The 21,314-nt window shown below is 40.8% G+C and overlaps 1 long non-coding RNA gene across 2 annotated transcripts in view; it reads left to right on the top strand.

The window, feature by feature from the left end:
* The window catches only part of LOC147203370 (uncharacterized), an 88,796-nt gene that overhangs the window by 41,309 nt on the left and 26,173 nt on the right, over positions 1-21,314 (top strand). Inside the window, exons 2-4 of one of the 2 annotated variants that reach the window (XR_015101241.1) lie at positions 3,077-3,166; positions 3,247-3,422; positions 14,005-14,112. This is a non-coding gene — a long non-coding RNA (uncharacterized LOC147203370). Of the gene's footprint in view, positions 1-3,076; positions 3,167-3,246; positions 3,423-14,004; positions 14,534-21,314 lie in introns of those variants that run through there. The other variant, XR_015101240.1, reaches the window with a different exon arrangement.

Raw genomic sequence — 21,314 nt, 5'->3', positions numbered from 1 at the left:
ATGACAGTCTGATTGAAGACTCTAAATTGTCCTTAGGTGTGAGTGTGAGCGCGGATGGTGGTTTGTCTCTGTGTGCCCTGCGATTGGCTGGCAACCGGTTCAGGGTGCCCGAAGACAGCTGGAATCGGCTCCAGTACCCACCGCGACCCTTGTGAGGATAAAGCGGCTCCGAAAATGGATGGATGGATGGACATACAGTGCAATTTTTTTTCTAGAAGTCGCTCTGAGACAAATGCATCAACAAAGCCCTTTGAGACTCTTCTGTGATGAGGGGCTACGTAAATAAATTGCACTTGACCTATGACAAAGTATATCAGAAGATCGAAAATCTTTCAAAAATGTGACTCCAGGATTTGATTAGTTTTATTTTTGTTTGGGTGTGCTGATTATTAAGATAATATGGGTTGTTTGTTTTGCTAACATGCATTAATCAAATTAAGAAGAGATTTCGCTTGCTTTTTAAAAAAAAAATTTTTTTTGAACAGCACGAGCTTCCTGCTAATTATTGAATCCGCCAAGATCATCACCCATATCATTTGTCTCATTCCCGATGAGAATTTGTAACAATGACAGATTTAGATTTGAATACTCCCTCAACATCCGTCTCTCCAGTCATCTATCTATTAGCTTGCCTATCCTTGGCCATCTTGCCCTGGGCAATGGGAAGCCTAATTGTTTACCAAAGGGTTGCGGCTCATTTGCTCCCGGAGATTGGGCCTAATTAACACTAACTTGTCTGAACACAGAGGAGTGCTGTCCACTCCGCTTTAATCTAATCTGTACTCTTTCAAAAATAATGAGATCATTTACACCTCATTAACGGGCAATGTAATGCCTCTGCATTAATCATAATGATTGCTTATCATTTCACTTTGCAATATTATCTCCTCTAATGAAACTGTTCACACAACTGCCAAGTGGGCCTTAATTGGTCGTGTAAAATCACAGACTACCCGGCAGATTGTCACGACGTGTGAAGTTCTAATTTGCATCGACGGGAGGGGGAAACACGGGGGTGGGTATCAAAGTCGGGGGGGGGGGGGGGTCGGTGAATGGCATCAAAAGGGGCAATGGGAATCCTGCATTTGGAAACATAAGCAGCGGAGTGATGAGGAATACGAATGGCGGTTGCTACGTGGGACACACAAACTACATTTGCATCAATTTTAACCTTTGCTTTCCATTTAGGATGGCTCACCTCTTGCTATACGATCTATGTCAGCGTAGCATTTGGTGACATAAGCTCCATTCTGTTGATTGCTTTGGGTTACCGCACTGAGGCCTAGGTAAGAAATCTATAAATCCAAAAATCCAGGTCTTGCACTATAAACTTATCTTGGCTACTTTATTTTCCCCCAATTGGTTATCTCTTACAGGTCTGGCTGTCAGGGGGGGGGGGGGGGGGGGGGAGTAATAAACTGCTCATAGCGGTTAGGACATAGCATCCCTCTCCAGCATCTGACCCGCCAAAAGAGGCCATGCTTGGCTGCAAGCGGCATTGAGGCTGCTCGCTCGCTACCCTGGCCCTTCTGGCTTAGGAGGGCTTAGGTGTGGATGTCATTTGCTCCTTCTCCTTGGTCGGAGTGGCTAGCTACTAATTGTGGTTCTTGGTGAGATGAGCCAAGGGGAGAAGTTTGCCCAAATTGAAATCTGAGCAGCGTGTCAGAGATTTGGGACGACTGCTGCTACATCAAGCAGTTATATGATGCGGCATGGAAAGGAATTGTAATTTTTGACTCATTTCATCATCCACTGCCGAGTACCCGTCCCAAACCTGGATCTCTTCCTCTTTCTTTCTTTTCACTGTTTAGTAAAACTCTAGGGTGATTTGTTTTAGCTGTGGAATCAACCAAAAATTTAAGCAAAAGTTAAGTCATTGAAAGTCTAATATCATGTCATTTCAACAGCAACTAAGGCTGGTCAAATATCGCAAAGGCTTTGGAAATAGAAAAGTCGTCTTTTCTTGGTGCACTGAATGCGAGGGAAAATACACAAGCCAATTTACCGCCGCTGCAGTTTATGAAAGGCCCTTGTTAACATCCACCACGGAGTTGGAATCAAATGCTTGCACTGGCATCTCCACGCGCTGATATGATTTATTCTCTCCCCGAGGACCTTTCTAATGAACAGAGATGTATACTCAGCTGCCCTGTACATGTAACCCCTGTGTGCTCTGCGGCTTGCCGTGCTGTAATATGATAAGTGTCTTGTCGATAGCTTGTATGATATGCTAATCATACTAAAACACCGTGCCTCGGGCGGGCCCCTTGTTTATTTATGAAGGCTTGACCTGAGGGAGAGGAATAATCGGCTTTTCTCTGAACTCTCTAACCCCGGGAGCCAAGGGAACTGCCAATCACACACATATGAGTCCTAGAATTCTTCCACCTCCTTTTCACACTCACACTGCGCCCCCTCCACCTATTGGTTGAAATGGCAGATACATGAAAATTGCCATTTTGTGCGTTTAGCCTTTCCAATGTCAAGTACGCTAATCATGAAAGTAACTTTAAATTAGCACTGACATAAACAAGCTGTTGGAGATGATACTGCTGGACTGCAATGATATTCAAACGAGTGAATTAATCCTTTCCTCACAAAATTTTGAGCGTGTTGATCCGGCGAATCCTGGCGTACTTAATGTAATTGTTTTAAAGGTTTATGAACTTTGCAACAAATCTTTTTTTTTTTTTCAGACATTTGGCATTAATATGGCACAACTGAAACCTCAATTTACTGCTGGGAGATAACTGATTGTATGGTGCCCCTTGGTTGAGTACACTTGGTGCCGCATGCGGAAAGTAGGACCTCATGCTTGACTTCACTATTGCCCACTTGATCCTCTGTTTATAAAAATAAAATAAAAATCATGGGCTCCTTGCATTAAATGACCCTTGCAGAAGTGTAACTAACTACAGTAAATGGATGCTACACTTATTTTTGTTTATACGCTTGGGATACCCGTGTCAGGTAACTTTCTGCGAAACCTGGGGCCAAAGATTTTTAATCATCATCCAAATTCCAACGTAAATGTCTAACAGATTTTATTTTCTGATTCCACCTCTTTTGATTTCAGAGCATTCTGAAAAAAAAGTGCAAATGTGAGCTGGGGTGGAACACAAAACGTCCGCGCTCATGCTTTGCATCTGTGAGCTTCGGAACAAAGGTTTGTTTGTGTGCCTCAATCACTCTTAGTCATGAAAGCAGACACTTGAAAAAAAGTCCTTCTCTTTTTTTTTTTTCCAGGGAAACACTCTAAACCAACATCCTGGGTATAAATTTGCAAAACGCAATACAGGCCTGATTGTGTGTCGAGTGGATGTGGGATGCATACGAATAGACCATGTGCCCCTTCCTCTCTCCTCCTCTGCCACAAAATAGAACAACTCTTTCTCTCCTCCCCGGTGTTCTGATGCAGCCAAGTAAGTAAAAAAAAAAAACCTCTGCAACTTAATTGTTTTTCTCGTTACCATACTGAACTCTGATCTTGTTTCACTTCCACCATTATGCCAAACACAAATGTAGACAATTGTAATATTCTATAGACAAATTATTTTCTACATGACACCAATCTGTCCTTGGTTGGAATATGTGTGAAAAGTAGCAAATTGCCTTTATAATAATTGACATTTGTATCTTGTCTTTTTTTTTGTACAATCTTCGCATCTTCCCATTTTGCTGTGCCTAAATGGCAGCATAGTTACATGTACACATTCTGCAGCATGGGACTATGTCGGGGAGAATGTGAATGCCTGGGAACAAGTGAAGTCTTGGCACTGTCAGCAGGTCAGCTTGAAGCCCTCTCATAGCCCAGCCCTCAGGACCAGGTGTTCCCTGCATTCAGATGATACGCTTATTCATAGACTGCCTCAACTGGAGTATTAAAACAAGAAATTTGCAAGTGAATGCTGATATAATCCTGGAAATATATGTCTCCATTAAATAGTATCCCATTTAAAGGAACAAGACGGTCTTTGTGTGAAGCTTTATGTATATTTATCAAGGCACTAAAAGGGATTCAGTAGAGGGGGTGCGTGGGGACTGACAGGGGGGATGGGGGGGGGGTCTAAGGGAAGGGATAAGGGGTAGCATGGCATACTTTCCAACTGTTTAAATGTTAATTTCAAACTTAACAGCCCTTGTCCTGGAACTATTTATACACCAAATGCAAATTATGTGTTTTTTCTTTTCCTTTTGTTAAGGTGTTTTCTGGACACTTGACTGTTGAGGAAAAAATGCAAATGTATATGGATGGAAAGTTGGGAAAACTCTTGGATTTAACAGCTTTAACATTTTAACATTTAACACAACAAACGTTATTAAGTCTCAAAATGATCACAGGGAGAGCTCGTTTGCTCATTGAAATGATAATTCTTTGGATTATTGGGAGAAGACAATGGTTCACAATTTGGGTAAAAAAAAGTGACATGTTTATTGAAAACGGAAAAGAGCACTAACCATCATGGTGTGTGGTTGCTGTTCCTTTATAATAATGACAGTCATGTGTGTGTGTGTGTGTAAAAAGAGGTATATGTACTCGGCGATAAGTCCGCTGCATGTGCCACATGCATAGATCTGCACACTCATTTCCAAATGTGATTCAATGGCTTGATAAAGGTGAAATATTGACTCCATGGCACTAGCATAAAAACTGCAAGCCTCTTTGTTCTTGGTTTGGGGATTTGGTTCATCTTTCTGTGTAGTGCAGGAAGTTCCGGTGGACTTCGCTATAGAAAGAGCAGGGTGAAAAGTGAGTCATTTGCATGAGACATGTCCAACTCCTCAAAGTAGCCTACTTTCAGAGAAACAAAAACAATACAGGGTTAAAGATGTCTTCCCCTTTACAAAAAATAAAGTCAAATATTTTTTCAACTGCCCTGAAAATCGTAGATCAGACACCCCATTGATTTAGTTTATGTTCAAAATGCCTTAAATATCAAAAGTAATATTTCATTTTGAGTGCTGGTCCTCCTGGCGCCCATCCTCACTTCCTGGGAGTCCAACATGATTTTATATGTCAGGTGGCTGCTTTGAAAAAGATTTTTTTGAAAATTGGGTCCAGCGGAAGACAGACAGGAAACAACATGCCTATGTACTAAAACTGCAGTAAAACATGAAAACTAAATGAATGGACTCTACAGCTTATAATAATTTTTTCCCTCTCATTTAAGACCTACATTACCCCCTCAATGTGTAAATACACTCTGTTCTCACACATGAATAAATATACTGTACATACTGGAATTCAATTTAAATCCCGAGTATTTCCTGCAGTGAAGAAAAAAAACTTAAATAAGTAATTTAATCGTCACAAATGCAGACAATTTACTTTTAATAAATAAATAAGTGACTATGAAGCTGCAATTAATGTTGATGATGTTTTACTCATTGGGCTCTATTTACATGGCCAGTGCAAGTCTGGCACTGAGGCGCAGTGTAAATCTGCGCAGGGGTAAGTTAGACTAAGTTTTGGTATTTTGGTACACCCATTTAAGTGGGCGCTGTGTAATGCATCTAAAAAGGGTGTTTTGGACTCTTGTGGGCGTGAACACAAATGACTCTATTTGGCGCCAATCGAAGCGGCTCCTCTCATTTTTTTTTCAGCACCGCACGCAAGAGTCTTGCTGAGTGTTATTGACATGGTACAATAAAAATGAGGCTTTCTTGATTCCTACGGCAAGCCAAGCTGAGCAAAGTATGTTTACAAGAAATTGCAAGCTGACCTCTATAGGTGATTTTGATATAAAGCTGACTCTGGAGATCGCCCTCCACATTGATATTACGTGTCCCCGTGTGCCCACCCGAACAACCAACACCGGCCATCACTGTGCCATTACAGTGGACTGATTTTAAAAATATTTAATAAAGATGATTATAATATTGCATTCTATGAATTGATTTCTACAACGGTGCTACAACGGTTCAATGTAGACTGTTGTCATATTGATGAGTGAAATCCAATGATATCGCTGACATGTCCGCAAAGCTCAGAATCTGTCTGCCTGCAGCTTGAGCGTTACACTCCCCGTTCCAATAGTTACATGTGGATCAAGCAGAAGTGAAGTTCACGTGTACTATGAGCCACTAGACCTTCAGGTGTGCCGAGCACATGACAAAGGAACATCCATCATTTCGCCGAGAAATGAACCAAATTCCCAAACAGGAGCATCAGGGCTTGCGCGGGCACGAAAATCCGGATAAGCGAGTTTTCACGCTGGAGCACAACTGCGCTGTCTGTGAACATAGAACCCATTGTGTTAAGGTTTGGCCAATATTCTGAAGAAATTATTCAAACAAATAGCAGACATCACTTTAGCGCTATCCTTTCGTAAGGGCTTGTTATTCCTATGTCAGTAAATAATGGTAATATCTTTTCAGTAAGAGTGCAAATGTTTGACCTTCCTCCAGACAAAGAAGAACACAAGGCCTCTTGAAGTGAATAGGACACTAATTAAATTTACAATCATTCAATGCATATATAATCAATCAAGCCTCAATGCAATACTCTTCTGTTCTCAAGAATTGTGTTGGGAGGGTAAAAACACTCAAGTGTAGATGAAAAGTAGAAAAGAAGTATTTATTTGCTACAACTATTCAAGTACAAGGGCCCCTCATTAAACCCATGTAACTTTGTACATTATCTGAAACAATCTGCAAAGTTGTGTTATGGATGCTTTGGGTTTCATCAATGTTTTTTTCCATTACTCTTCATACCCCAAAAAAAAAGCCCCGAAACAAAACATGAATATGCAATTACACGTCATCACCGAAATCTGTCTGTCTAATTATGATGATAATATCCCCGCTCCAAACAAAGAACCTTTCCAAGTGCTCTTGTTTACAAAAGAGGGAAAGTATAGCAGCATTCTGCTCACTGCAAGACTGGGGCAGAGGGCAATGCCTACAAAGCGGTTGCATCACTTCCCTAACATGATCACCTGAATTGTGCACATTCCATTGTGGTAAAATATCATAAATTGCAACATCAAGTAACCCCCCCCCCCCCCCCTCTCCAGCATGGACCAAAATGATTATTTATGTGGCTGCAAAGAGACAATTAGTCATATTCACATGCTGAAATTAATTGGCAGACATGCGGGGGATGAAGAGGGAGAACAAAGACAGCTTTGTCTCACTTCTTTTCCATCTGACAGGGATAATTAAATAAATGAAATAGGAATTCCTCACTAGGGGTCCTGTTGACAATGTTATTTTGTGTCTTGTTCCTCATCGCCTTTTTCCCTCTTTTGTCTTCCTACTGATGCTAATGTGCACTCTGTTTTCTTTTTTCCTTTTTTTGTGCTGCATGACAGCTATAAGCAGTCTCTACTTTTTTCGCCGCTCCCCTTTTCATATGATCACTTATACTTGTGGTGCAGATGACTGCAATGAACTGTTTTTAATGTTGTACTCTCTGTAGCCCCTTATTAAGGCATGTTTGCAAAATTTCCAATCTAAAAATATATTTATTGACTTACCTGGCACATTAAGGGCCATCCCTTTCAACCAATTATAGATCGACTGCTCGTCGTTCATAAGGAACTAAAACACAAGTGACAGTAATATTTGTATAACTTTTTGCGTTTAGTTTATTTATTAATTTTTTTGCGGGTGTTGTTCTTCAATCAGATAGTCAAATCAAAGTATTTTTTTTAAATTATTTTTAAAAATAAATACAAGATTAAAGCTCCCGAAATCTATGCTCCATCATTGGTTTCTTTTAAGTCATGTGAAACCCCTTCCCAGTATGACAGAGGAACATTTGATCAAAGAACTTTGTGGTTAGAGTGGAATTATGGGTTATGTCACATTTCACCACAAAAGTAGAATGGGGGCCTCTCGTTGTGTTCCACTTACATGAGAAACCGCCTCTGTCATGTTTCTCACAACTGAGAAAACTCCACGTGGCACATGTCACAGTAAAAGCATTCTAAGTGGTTCATTTGAGTTGTAATCATAACATGATACACAAGTTCCTAAATAGTGCTTAGTTATGTTTTTTCTCTCTTTTTTTCCTCGTATAACAAAAGATAAGCCAAGGCAACTTTCATTTCTTGTTTTTGAGTTTCATTTTCTGCAAATAACACAACAGAAATCCTAGTTGAATAAAAAATAAATCAAATAATATGCTGAGATATAGCTGAACTTCTTTTTTGTTGTTGTTGTTGTAAATACGAATCAAGCAATTTCGGCAAACAATTTAGAACTCAGAAGATCGATGCCTTTAGCCTAATTAGGGTTTAACGTGAATCCGAACCAACTTTGCTTTCATTTTAACCACTAACGTATTCATACGTGATCGGCCTTGTTGTGTCTAATGTTTGCCACATTTGTTCTTCAGTGTACATCTAATTGCCCAATGCTATTTGATAGTGCCAGCATTCCCAGATCTCAGCAGCCTCTAGGCCTCGACACCAATGGAATATCCTCAAAAAACACTGGGGTAGTACAGTAATAGCTGGACCATCAGGGAGCCAGATGAAAGGGCTGGGAAATGGTGCCAGAAGCCCCAAAAGGATTTAGTGTTGTGAAGTGTTTCGCCCCTCTGATAAGCTGCGTTGTCCTGTGGTCGTTTTCTCAAAAGCGACAGGGCGACGGTACAATCATACAGGATTTAGCCACTGCCGCATTCATTTCTCGAAGGTTAATTTGGTTAATTTGTCTTGTTTGCCAATGAAGTGAAAAATTTCACAATGATGATAGGCGAGAGTCTACTTTTTTTTTCTTTAATGCAATGAGCGCTACCAACACCCCCTTCACACGCTTCACCACTGACGTAGAATAACCTATTTAATTGAATCATTAATTGACCCTTATTTTTTAGCACTCCCTTCAACTCATTCCCTTCAAGCCTTCATTGATTGTTGTTATCAGTAAAATAATAATAAATTTTTCAACAGGCTTAATATTGTTCTTCTGGAGCCTTCCCCGTTGATTTGCAAATGAATGAAATGTGATGAACATCTTGTACTGCAGGGATGGCCAACCTGCGGCTCGCGAGCCTCATGCGGCTCTTTGGCCGGTTCAATGCGGCTCCCGGGCTTTCACACGACAAGCGTAGAAAATGCCTCCTTTCCTTCAGAGTTATGGTACTTGGAATGGCACAATTTCTTTCACAAATAGCACAAGTCTGCCTCCTTTCGCCTTGCAACTTTTTTTTCCTCTGCACCCACACCATTTTGAAGCCGGCCGGGTATGCTGATAGCAGAATCAGCAACAGTACAGAGCCACTTCTCTGTCAGGATGTAGAAGCTCACTCACAATAAATCCTGTCCCATTTCACCAGGACTTTCATTTACACACACTTCCACATGGGAAAGAGATACCATTCCCCATGATGATCACCTGTAGGAAAAGTTAACATCTCCATCTGCATTTTGATCTAACGTCATTTCACCAATTATTGATGTCAAGGCACATATCAATCAATAGAAGGAAAAAAAAACAACAATGTCACCCTCCAGCATGAAATAGAGTGGAAGTTACCTGCTCAATGCTCAGATTAAAATCAATATTAAGGTTCAAACAGAAGAGAAATAAATGAAAATGTGTAAACGGGGTTGCTTAACAATGACGGTTACCGTATAACAGAAGCAAATGTTCCCATGTGATCAAAACACCAGTGAATCCGGAAATGAATTTTAATATGACTGGGATCTTCAAAGCTGATTTTTTGATGAGACTCAATGTGCATTTTTGCTTGATTTCATTTCATCTCTTCAATTGTTCTATTCATCAGCTTTTAAAAGGTTAGAATCTCAGATGGTGTCCTGACCTGCAATTGGAATTTACTTTTCAGTGGCATTTCCACAGTTCCTGAAAGTTTTGGGTCAATATCGTTTTCCCCAACATTCTGTCTGCTATGAACTTGTACCAAAACTGAGCAAAGTGCATTTTTCTCAAAACTAGGGATTTCAAACTGGCAACATTAAAATTGCTGTAAAATGTCAGTTTTTGAGGTAATTCCATGTTTTATCTATCATCTTAAAGGTAATTAGATGTAGACTTAGAACATGTTAGTATATGTTGATTTGCATTTTTGTTATTGTGTAAAATGTGAATAAAAATGGAGTACTATGATTTGAAAATCAAATTTCCCTCATTTTGAATTTGACACTTGCAACCATTTCCAAAACAGCTAGAACAGGGGCAACGACTAAGAAAGTTGGAAAAAAAACACACACACAGTTCGGAACATTCCACAGGTGACCAGGTTAATTGGAAACAAACGTGTCAGTGTCATGACATGACTGGATAAAAAAAAAGGAGCTTAACTCTGGTGGTATAGTGGTCACCTTCCAACCTGAAGATAGTGGATTCCATTCTCAGCCCTTGGGAGCAAGTCAAAGTGTCCATGAGCAAGACACGAAACCCCTAATTGCTCCTGATGCTGCATCATCAGTAGGAGAAGGAGGAGACAGTGTTAAAGCACTTAACGTGTCTTGTAGGTGACAAAAAGTGCTATTTACTCAAAGTGTAAAACCATTTACCATTTTCCATCCCCGAAAGACTCAGTTATTCACGAGCAAGGATGGAACAGGGTTCACCACTTTGTGAATACCTGTGTGACTAAATAGTCTGAGACAGTTTCAGAACATAAATTCTCAATGTACTATTACAAGGAATTTAGTGATTTCATCATCTGCAGTGCATAATATTAACCGATTCAAAAAATCTGGAGAAATCTCTGCATGTAAGTGGCAAGGCCAAAGCCCAACATTGAATGACTGTCACCTTCGATTCTTCAAGCGGCAATACATTAAAAACAGTAGTCAGTAAACACCAGCAAAGGATACTTACAGTGTGTTGCAGAGCAAAACACACCCAGACATGCTGTTGGCTTCTACGGGCCCGAGTTCATTTGAGATGGACCGACGCAAAGTGGAAAAGTGAGTGGTAGTCTGACGAGTCCATATTTCAAATTATTTTTGGAATTCATGGGTGTCTTGTCCTGTGGGCCAAAGAGGAAAAGGACCATTCGCAAAGCTCAGATGCAAGCATCTGTTCGGTATGGTAGTGTTTTAGTATCCGTGGCATGTATACCTTGCAAAAATGGGAATGTACCATTTATGATGAACGGTACATAATGGTTTCGGAGCACATATGCACATATCCACCATCCAAGTAATGCTTTTCTTAAGTGACTTTCCTGCTTATTTCAGCAAGACAATGCCAAGCCACATTATGCATAGTTTCGCTGTCCTGTACAAACATGTACATTTATTTTTGTCGTTTTCCAAATGTTTATCTTAATGGGATGCATTAATGTAAAAAGAAAAAAAGAAAAAGACAAAAATGGACATATGTGTTTTTCAAAGGACAGACGACATGTTACAACAACGTGGCGTTGCAGTGAAAAGCATGTGAGTACTACGGCAGCAGTGCAGACCTGTCTCCTATTGAAAATGTATGGCGCATGAAGACACACAATATGACAAGTATGGGAAAGAATTCCACCTATATAAAACTTGGAAAATTTGTGTCCTCAGCTCCCAAACACTTATTGAGTGTTGTGAAATGGAAAGGTGCTGTTCGACAGCTGTGTAACGGGCCCCTATCCCAGCTGTTTTGAATTGCGTTGCAAGCGTCAAATTCAAAATGACTGAATATTTGCAAAAATTAAAAAGAAAAATGTGGATAGTAACCTTCAGTCAAAGAAAGTAAAATATCCCACAATGGTTAGTGAACTAGCGTGAAACTAACAAAAGCAACAACAGACGTTTATTGAAAATCAGTGAATGGAAATCACACATCACTTACAGACTCCAAGGTAATTATTGAAAAAAATTACAACAGACTAATAGAAATTAGCCTGGACAAAAATGATGGTACTCTTAACTTTTTGTTTCTTATGTTTATTGCACAACCTTTTGAGAGAAACCACTGCATTGATTTCTGTAATGCCAATTGGATACTTGGACCTACAAACTTTTGGCCCACTCCTCGTGAGCAAATTGCTCCGGCTGTCTCAGGTTTGAAGTGCGACTTCTTCAAATTGCTTGTCTCAGATCCCTCCGCAGATGTTTAATCGGATGTACTGTACATCAGGGCTCATAGATGGTGTAATCGTCGTCGTATTTTGGTTGGTTCTAGTTCAGTATTTCAAATTGTTGTCCTGGGGACCAATTACCTGTGGTCAAGACCAAACTTCTCTTCACTGGGCAGCACGTTCCACCCCAGAATGCAACCCAGATCGTCTTTATTTATATTTATTAATTCATTGCACCCAGCACAGGCTTAACACACAGTGGTTGAGTTTCTTCCGTGCGCTGCACTTTTGCATCTGTAAACATGTAGCTGCTGCAACTTGTCTCATCTATCTAAACAACATTGCCCCAGAAGCATTTTGGCTTGTCAATATTCACTATGTTGTCAATTTCAAGTTATTTCACTGACCATTGCGGTTTTCTCTTTCATTCTTTCACAGGAGGATAACAACAATTTTGCCTGTGTGTGTGTGTATGTGTATGTGTGTGTGTGTATGTGTGCGTGTAATAACAAGATAGAGATAACTGCAGCCTGAGAAAGACATACCTGATAATGCCAATATGAAGTCTATCTGATCCATATGCACCTGGACTTTTTAAGGACACAGGGATGAGCCAAGAAGACAGAACATAGAATTGTTGTATTTGTTTTGTTTTCTTTGCAATTGTAGCTGTACATGTTGTTTGGTATCAGGTTTTCACAGTAATCATTTGGGCTTATTTCCGCATCAAAAAACATAACATGAACACATACCAGCGCTTTATTTATTTGTTTATTTATTTTTTCATATTCAACCACTGTGAATCGAGTCTTTGTGCACGGTTCAAGTCATAAACAAGTGAGAAAGTTCATCGTTACGCTAGTAGTGGGGCACCTCACTAAAACGCTTCAGTGGCAGAAAATGAAAAGCAGTAATTCCTCTTGTGAAGTGAAGTCTGACTTGTCAGAGTAAAGCACTTCCTATCCTTTTGTTCACATCTCAAAGGGGATTAAAGGGGAGAGAGTTAGATATGGCTGGTAATAAGACCACCGAGATCTGGCCATTTAAATGTCAGTTTGGATAAAAGCATGACAATTCGAGCAGAAATGAACATGAAAAACATCATATTTGGCTGAAGTCCTTTACTTAATCATGATTTAAAAGCGGGTCACACAGTGAATATGATCAAAATAGACACGATGAAAGACATCAGAGTAAATCCCTAACAGGCATGTAACACCTCTCAGTTTACAAAGCAAAGTGCATACCTTTTCAGCGAATGCGTGCTGTACAGTGAACAAATAGGAAGCCGAGAGCTGCGGGGTGATGGTGGGTGCATAGAGATCAATGGGCTAATAAAACAAATCGATGGAATGAGACCACGGGAAAAAAAGTGAAGTCATTCATTTGCAGAGACAGGATGATCCCACCAACCACACGCATTGATTAGAAATGAGGTCTTTGGAGAACCTTCGGGGGGTATCATATTAGGAGAGGGACACAATGGATGAGGTGGGCGGGGGAAGGGGCTTTGTGCTGTACCAATGCGGGAAAATGGGTTAACTGCTGGATCAATGGTATCTCCATAACTCCAAGAGCTTGGTGATGTGTTTGCTCCTCAATGCACTGTCAACACAATATAATGCAGGTGTGATTCTCTCTCTCTCTCTCTCTCTGCTCATTTGCACACTCAAATTGATTTTTTTCCAAGCAAAGTCTACTCAAGCATGATTATGATATTGAATACATCATCGAGTACAAAAAGGTCTACAAATAAGGTCAGAGGTGAGGGCCAACGTTCCATTTTTATCAATATCGTTACTGTTAATCATGAATTCTAATCAATATTATTGGGATGATTTATATACACAAAGACCTGTTATGTTGGACTGTGTGGGTACAAAGACCAAGTGTTGGTCAGAAGGTTCGGCCAGAATGTTACAATTCAGATACAGTAAGTCTGTTTCAACTAAGTTGTCTTTTTTTACATGAGTAAATTGGTCGTCAACCCTTTCTCATTTTAATCCTCAAAACAGAGAAGCTGGACATCTCCCGAGTGTCTGATGGATCAGAGTTCTTCCAATCTGCAGAAACGGCATCGCTTTTCTCCAGCCATTTGGGTGAAAGAGAGAGAAGAAAAGAAGGTGATGGGAGATTGACGACTTAAATACTTCATCAATCAATGCTGCAGCCGATGTGTTGTTTGGTGATTGGTGGAGAATTCAGGCAATCCATCTTTCCTACCAGCAACTGGCATTCTGGATTCCCCTCATGTTCTCAATGTATTGCTTTTATTTTTTTATTTCCAGGATTAACCTGCGCTTTAGAAAAAGTGTGTGTGTGTGTGAGAGAGAGAGAGAGAGAGAGAGAAAGAGAGTAGAGTGTGTTATTGTGGGGGAGTCCGCCCAAGCCCTTCACTTGTTATTAGAGTCTATTAGACATGTTTGCTGCAGTACGTATGCTACATTCTGTATCAGGAAAACAGCCACTTCACCGTAAGAACAACGGTTCACCTTACCATCATACTAACAAACTAAAAAAATAATTACCATCGAGTAATGAGTTATAAGATGTGATGAGATTGCAAAAAAAAAAAAATGTTGATAATTTATGAGAACACTGTATGCATGATGTGCTAATCTTAGAAAAATAAATAAATAAATAGTAGCAGTTCACTTTTGGCAGTAGTGGAAGTCTGGACCGGGATGGACTGCAGGCAGGCCAGTCTAGTACCCACACTCTTTTACGACGAAGCCACACTGTTGTAAAATGTGCAGAATGGGGTTTGGCATTGTCTTGCTGAAAGAAGAAGGGGCATTATATATTTCTGTAAAACCTAGATGCACCTTTCAGCATCAATGGTGCCTTCACAGATGTGTAAGTTATGCATGCCATTTTCATTAACTCAGGTCCATACCATCACACATGCTAGTTTTGAACTTTGGGTCCATCACAGTCCAGATGGTTTGTTTCCTTTTAGGCCTAGAGAACACAACGTCCACAAATACCCCCAAAAATTAGAAATGTGAACAGAACGCTTTTCTATTTTGTATCAGACCACCTAAGATGAGCTTGAACCCGGAGAAGCCGGTGATTTTTCTGGATGTTGTTGATAAATGGCTTTTGCTTTGCAAAGAAGAGTTTTAAGTTGCACTTATGGATGAAGGCCGGAGCTGCATTTACTCGCATTGGTTTTCTCAAGTCTTGCTGGGCCCAAGTGGTGATATCTTTTGCACATTGATGTCGATTTTTAATGCAGTCCCACATGAGGGATTGAAGTTCACAGGCATTCAATGGTGGTTTTCGGCCTTGCCGCTTATGTGCAGTGAGTTCCCCATGATTCTCGGGACCTTTTGATGATATTGTGGACAGTAGATGTTGAAATTTCTTGCAATTGTGGAGTATTGTCCCAAAACCGTTCAACTATTTTCTCACGCAGTTGTCCACCAAGAGGTGAATCTCGCCGCATCTTTGCTTGTGAACGACTGAGCAATTTAGCGAAGGTCCTTTTATACCCTGGCCACCCAGCTGTTCTCAGTTGGCCTGTGGGATGTTCCAAAAAGGTGTTTGATGAGCATTCCTCAATTTTCTCAGTCTTTATTGCCAGCCGTCGAAGCTTTTTTGGAACATCTTGCAGTTAATGATTATTATGATAAAAAAAAAACAGTAACGTTTATCAGTTTGAATTTTAAATATAGAGTCTTTGTAGTGTACTCACTTAAACATAGGTTGAACATGATTTGCAAATGATTTTATTCTGTTTTTATTTCTATTCATCACAATGGCCCAATTTCATTGGAATCGGGCTCGTATGTCACTGGCTGACAAAGTTATATTTAGTGTACATCATATATTAGTTGAAATCCTGGAGAACCTTTCATTTTTAATGTCAATAGGCTGAACAGTGTATCAGTATTAGATTGCATTTAGATTTTATTTTTTAGAATAGTGTGCCGTCAGGGCCTTCAAGGCCTTCTCTGCAGGCCCAAAGGCTATCAAAAGCACAGACTTACATTTACAGCTTACATGAAATGGTAAGAACTTATTTCCAACAGTCTGCTGTTTTGTCTTCATTTTATGGCGTGTATGTTGGCTGTTGTTTGTGTTTTTTTTCTTTTTTTTTTTTTGTCCAATAGATTTCAGCTTGGATGTGTTGTCATGCACAAGTTATTTTCCCAATGCCTTCACAATCTCAAGGTCTGGCCTCGAACACACAAACACACACTCAGCCATGTTTCGCATCTGATTGGTTGAGCTCGATGTGCATCAAAGCTTGATTTACGATTGAAGATGATGTCAAACCATGATTAAAAATTCACTTTCAAGACACACTTTTCAAGAAAAACTGGACTTTATTAGGCTAGATCAACCAACAGTGTTTTTGAGTGGCTTGTTTCAATTCGGAAATTTTGGGACAGCTCTTTCACTGTATGTATTAGTGGAACAGTTAGCTCACACAGACTGGCCGGCAGGAGGCTCTGCATTTGCATCTCTGGTGAGTACAATGTGATTTTTCTCGAAAGTTTTTATCTTGATAATAATTGATTGTGAACTGCTGTGCTTTAAGATGTGTGGAGTTTTTTTGGAAGTGATGTATTGGTAGAGGGCAGCCTGGGGATCGACTGGCTGGCGCGTCGGCCTCACAGTGCAGAGGTGCAGGGTTCGTTTCGAGCTCTGGCCTTTCTGTGTGGAGTTTGCATGTTCTCCCCATGCCTGCATGGGTTTTCTCCGGGCTTCCTCCGACATTCCAAAAACATGCGTGGCAGGTTAATGGAACACTCAAAATTGTCCCTCGGTGTCATTGTTAGAGTAGATAGTCTCTGTGTTCCCTGCGATTGCCTGGCAACCGGTTCAGGGTGTCCCCTGCCTCCTGCCAAAGACGGAGGGATCGGCTCCAGCACACCCCGCGACCCTTGTGAGGATAAGCGGATCAGAAAATGGATGAATGTATGCTCGGGTAACTGTATTTTCTGTTTCCATAACAATGGTGTTCAACTTCAAATATGTAAAATGCCTTTGTCTCTTCTTTAATACAACACATTTGCCTGTTTTGCATGCGGATATAAATTGGATATGTCTGCGATGCGTCTGCGGTATGATCGCTCATCTGGACACGGCCTACACGTCATCAAAAGCCCAAGATGTGCTCTGGGTGGGCCAATTGAGTCGATCAACAATTCAGTCTGATTTTGGATTTTGTAACTTGTCTGTTTCCACGCAAGGAACATATCCCCATCTGTTCTTTTTTTTTCACCATCTCAACGTCCTGACCTCGGAACGGTTATAGTAATGCTGAAGCCCCCGGGTTTTGTTTAATTAAAATACATCCTTTTTGCGCTCCCCTTGGAGGCCGGTGATAGAATAACTCTGCAATGGGGTTAGCTGTATTTAGCTCCTTGAGGAGTTGGCCAATGTTGTGTTAGGCAGCCACTCACAGCTAAATAAACAAAACACCACAAAGAGAGAAGGAGAGAAAGAAGCAGTGAGGGAGTACCATTCGGAAGGAAAAAAAAAGGTCTGTGTGAGGTGTGTGTGGGGGATCCCACATTGTGTAAATCCTTAGCTTTTCACTCCAGGCCGCATTTTCATGCTAAGCTCTGAGCTTGAACTGAAATCCTCTCACTTATCCTGAAATCCAAGATGAAATACTGTCAGATGTACTGTGATACAGGGAATTTGTTGAAAGACTGACAGTCCGGACATGAGAGGTGAATTAGTGACTGATACACAGTGTCTGATGGAGGAGGAGCTGAATGAGCAGGAGATTCGAAATGATTTGTTAGCGCAATTTATTTGCTGTAGTAAAGAACAGAGCTCTTACACCCGCTATATCTTGTGGTGAGTCCATGTTTGAGTTTGTTTTTCTATCAGTGAATGCTCACTTAACATTTAGCAGCATCTTAATGATTGCTTTTTGGTAGTGCTTCACATCTTTGTTGCATGGAGTCGACGAGATTATGGCACCTGCTATTTCAGCCCAGGATGATTGCACTTCACATGTCTACAGTATGTGAAGCCGAGCTATCAATAACAAGCCAACGCAAAGACCAGTTGTTTGGTGGAGGGAAGCGAGAACGATGTGCTGAAGAAGTTGTAATTTGCCATACACATCTGATGGCCAAGATAGAAATAGCGCAACTATTTGTTTGTGGACTGAAACAAGTAAGCGTGTCGTTTTGGGGGGGTCACTGCAACACCCTTTTTAATAATTGACTTCACTTTACATGAATAACAAATTGTTTTGTTTGTTTTCCTTATGTCCTTATTTTGAATAGAATCAAAGCTACTGTAAGGATTTTAAACTTTACTCACTTTTTTAAAAAACATTGATGTTGTTCTGCACACAACTGTATATAATGTTATGGGCGTCCTGTGCCTGTTATGAGGTGCGGGGCATGGATATTTTGAAGGGTGCTGATCTCTAAATGGCTCCAAGGCATAGGCAGGAAATGGAGTTGTGGCATTTTGTTTTGCATCAGTGCTTCTCTTTATTAGAGGAGGAGCGGAGTCGGCATAGAATAATAATTGGGAAATTGTAAACTTGCTTTCATTATAATTAGTGAAAATCACAGGAAGCAATAATCCAATTATTCTACTTAAAAGCAACTTTCCTCATCCCTGTGCAGTGTGTTGGTGGATGAACGCATTTACCCCACGCGGATCTCCCGGTTACAATTGCAAACTCTCACATGTAAACAGCAACATGCATCAATGTGCTCAGACAGTTGAACGTACACTGACATATGAGCAGCATTTACCGCCACCAGACGGACACATGAACATATACCGTACTCACGCATACCTCAACAACATAGAAATAATTGAGTAAGATTTGCTGGTACATTAAGTTTAATGTGTTTGACATTCGGCAGGAGGAAATGCGAGGCAAATGGTGGAGTCGCTGGGCCACATCTTCCCTCAATCAGGGCACTGCAGAGCTTCATTTTACAACCCAGATGCAAAGGGAGACCCTGTCAAAGCTAATTAGTGCTGTTGCAAATGGACGCAGGTCATGGTTTTCAGCAGATTGGTCCACAGAGAGGTCACTGGGGGTCAAACCTGCACTATGGAGTGATATAAACAATCATCTATAGTCCACAGACTAATCAATCCCTTTTAACACTATACACTTCCTGGTTGGCTGCTCTCAGGGGTTAGGGGTCAACATACAAAAAAAGACAACGGAGCAAGTAGGTTTAAAATAGGAAAGCATATGGTTGTCTTTTTTTTTTTTTTTTAAATCTTAGATTTAGCAATTTGGACATAAGGGTGGGTGTAATTACTAGTTAATTTCTTAAAATGTGTAGTATACATTTTTCGTGTTTTATTAGTTTGTACTATTCTACTGTATTAATTCCAATACGTTTTAAATTCCAATACTTTTTTCATTTCAGATTATTCAGGAATGTTCCAATATGCTCTTCAATCATAAATACAGCTTCAAAATCAAATACACTGGGGAGAAACTGCTAATTGATACCATAGCCATTCGTCTTCTCTTTGCGATGTGAATTTATACGTGTAAACGTAACAATCGTAATAATCGTCATTTATTATTTTACCATCAATTTGTTATTGTGCAATAAGATGACCAGGGTGAAAAGGACAGAGCGACTGAGGGAAAATAAGGGAGGGGGAGGAAGCTGGAAACCAATACAAGAGTCACTAGAGCCTTTTCTCATTATCATTTGGCCATCTTTTATGGCCTACGAGTCAGAGATGACGTTCCCATGACCCCACACAATACCCAAGCATATTATTCAATCCTGCCCAGATGAAATTCCTGCAAATAAAACCTTTGTGCTGGGCAACAGCTAATTATTTGACAGATTGCTCTCCTTCAAGCTCAGGTTACAGTTTGAAGTAGCTCTGCTTTAGGCCCCTCCCACATAAACCAGGACTCTCCTTCTCTCCCTCCTCAGCCACAGTGCAGAGTGGGGCCACTTTTGAGAAAATCCCAGAGGGCCTCATTCTTTTCAGGAGATTATGTATTTCAGCCCCCTTCTTTTCCCTACCATCTATCAATCCAAAATCAAGGACCGTGGAGTGTGTGTGTGTGTGTGAGTGTGCTCGTGTGTGTGCATGCGGCAGGCGGGGGTCTGTGTGTAAGTAACAGCAGCTAGTTCATGGATGTTTTCAAGTGGGGAAAGAGAAATTTAAAAACCAGGAACATCTAAAAACATCTGATTTGGAAAATCTACACTAAAGGCGGACATTTTTTCGGGAATCCCGCGGAGTCAACTTCACCTTTAATCGCGGAATTTGGACGGTACAGGATAAAAAGCTCACAGGAGCAGACGGGAGAGGTTTTATCCAGTAGGGGGGAAAAACACGAAACTGTGAGAGTCCAGAAGATGTTCACTGAATGAGGAAAATGCTACTTTTTAATGTAGCTGACCTTAAACACGGGAGCATTATGGGAGTGGGAGACATGCTGAACAGGAACAGGATGGGATGAAGGTCGTTCGTTTTCACTGGGATGGGACGGGACAGGATTTTTATTTTTTCTGTGGGAGTGGGATGGGACGAGAGTGAAAATCCACTCCCAGGTCATCATTTAGTTTTCACATACTGTGTGTGTGTGTGTGTGTGTGTGTGTGTGTGTATATACAGTATAGATAGATGGATGGATATAGGTCGATCTATCTATCTATCTATCATATATATATATATATATACAGTATATATATATATATATACAGTATATATATATATATATATACATATATATACAGCACACACACGCACACACACACACACACAAGAAAAGAGAGAGAGAGAGACCGTCAACCTCACAGTGCAGAGGTGCAGGGTATGTTTCTGGCTCCGGCCTCCCTGTGTGGAGTTTGCATGTTCTCCCCCCGCCTGCGTGGTTTTTCTCTGGGTACTCCGATTTCCTCCCACATTCCAAAAACGTGCCTGGCAGGCTGATTGAACACTCTAAATTGACCCAAGGTGTGAGTGTGGGTGCGGATGGTTGTTCGTCGCTATGTGCCCTGCGATTGGCTGGCAAACGGTTCAGGGTGTCCCCTGCCTATTGACCAAAGATATCTTATAGCTGGGATAAGAGAGACAGAGAGATGAGAGAGAGAGAGAGAGAGAGAGAGAGAGAGAGAGAGAGAGAGAGAGAGAGAGAGCGAGAGCCTGCAGTGGGGTGCATAAAATACATATTCAGTAGTACCAAGAAGTGTCAAATCCAAGTCCAGAAAGGAAAAGCCCTGCCACAGTTTGGCTTTAGCCACAGGTGCTTCTACTCAGGGACCTCATTTACCTGCTGGTTGAGCAGAAGCACCTGTGGCTAAAGCTAAACTGTGGCAGGGTTTTTACTTTCTGGACCTGGATTTGA

The sequence above is a fragment of the Hippocampus guttulatus genome, chromosome 6 (genome assembly GCF_054856545.1).
Source record: "Hippocampus guttulatus isolate MCC_2025c chromosome 6, RoL_Hgut_1.0, whole genome shotgun sequence".
Taxonomy (NCBI): Eukaryota; Metazoa; Chordata; class Actinopteri; order Syngnathiformes; family Syngnathidae; genus Hippocampus; species Hippocampus guttulatus.
This window is presented reverse-complemented; position numbering and strand designations above follow the sequence as displayed.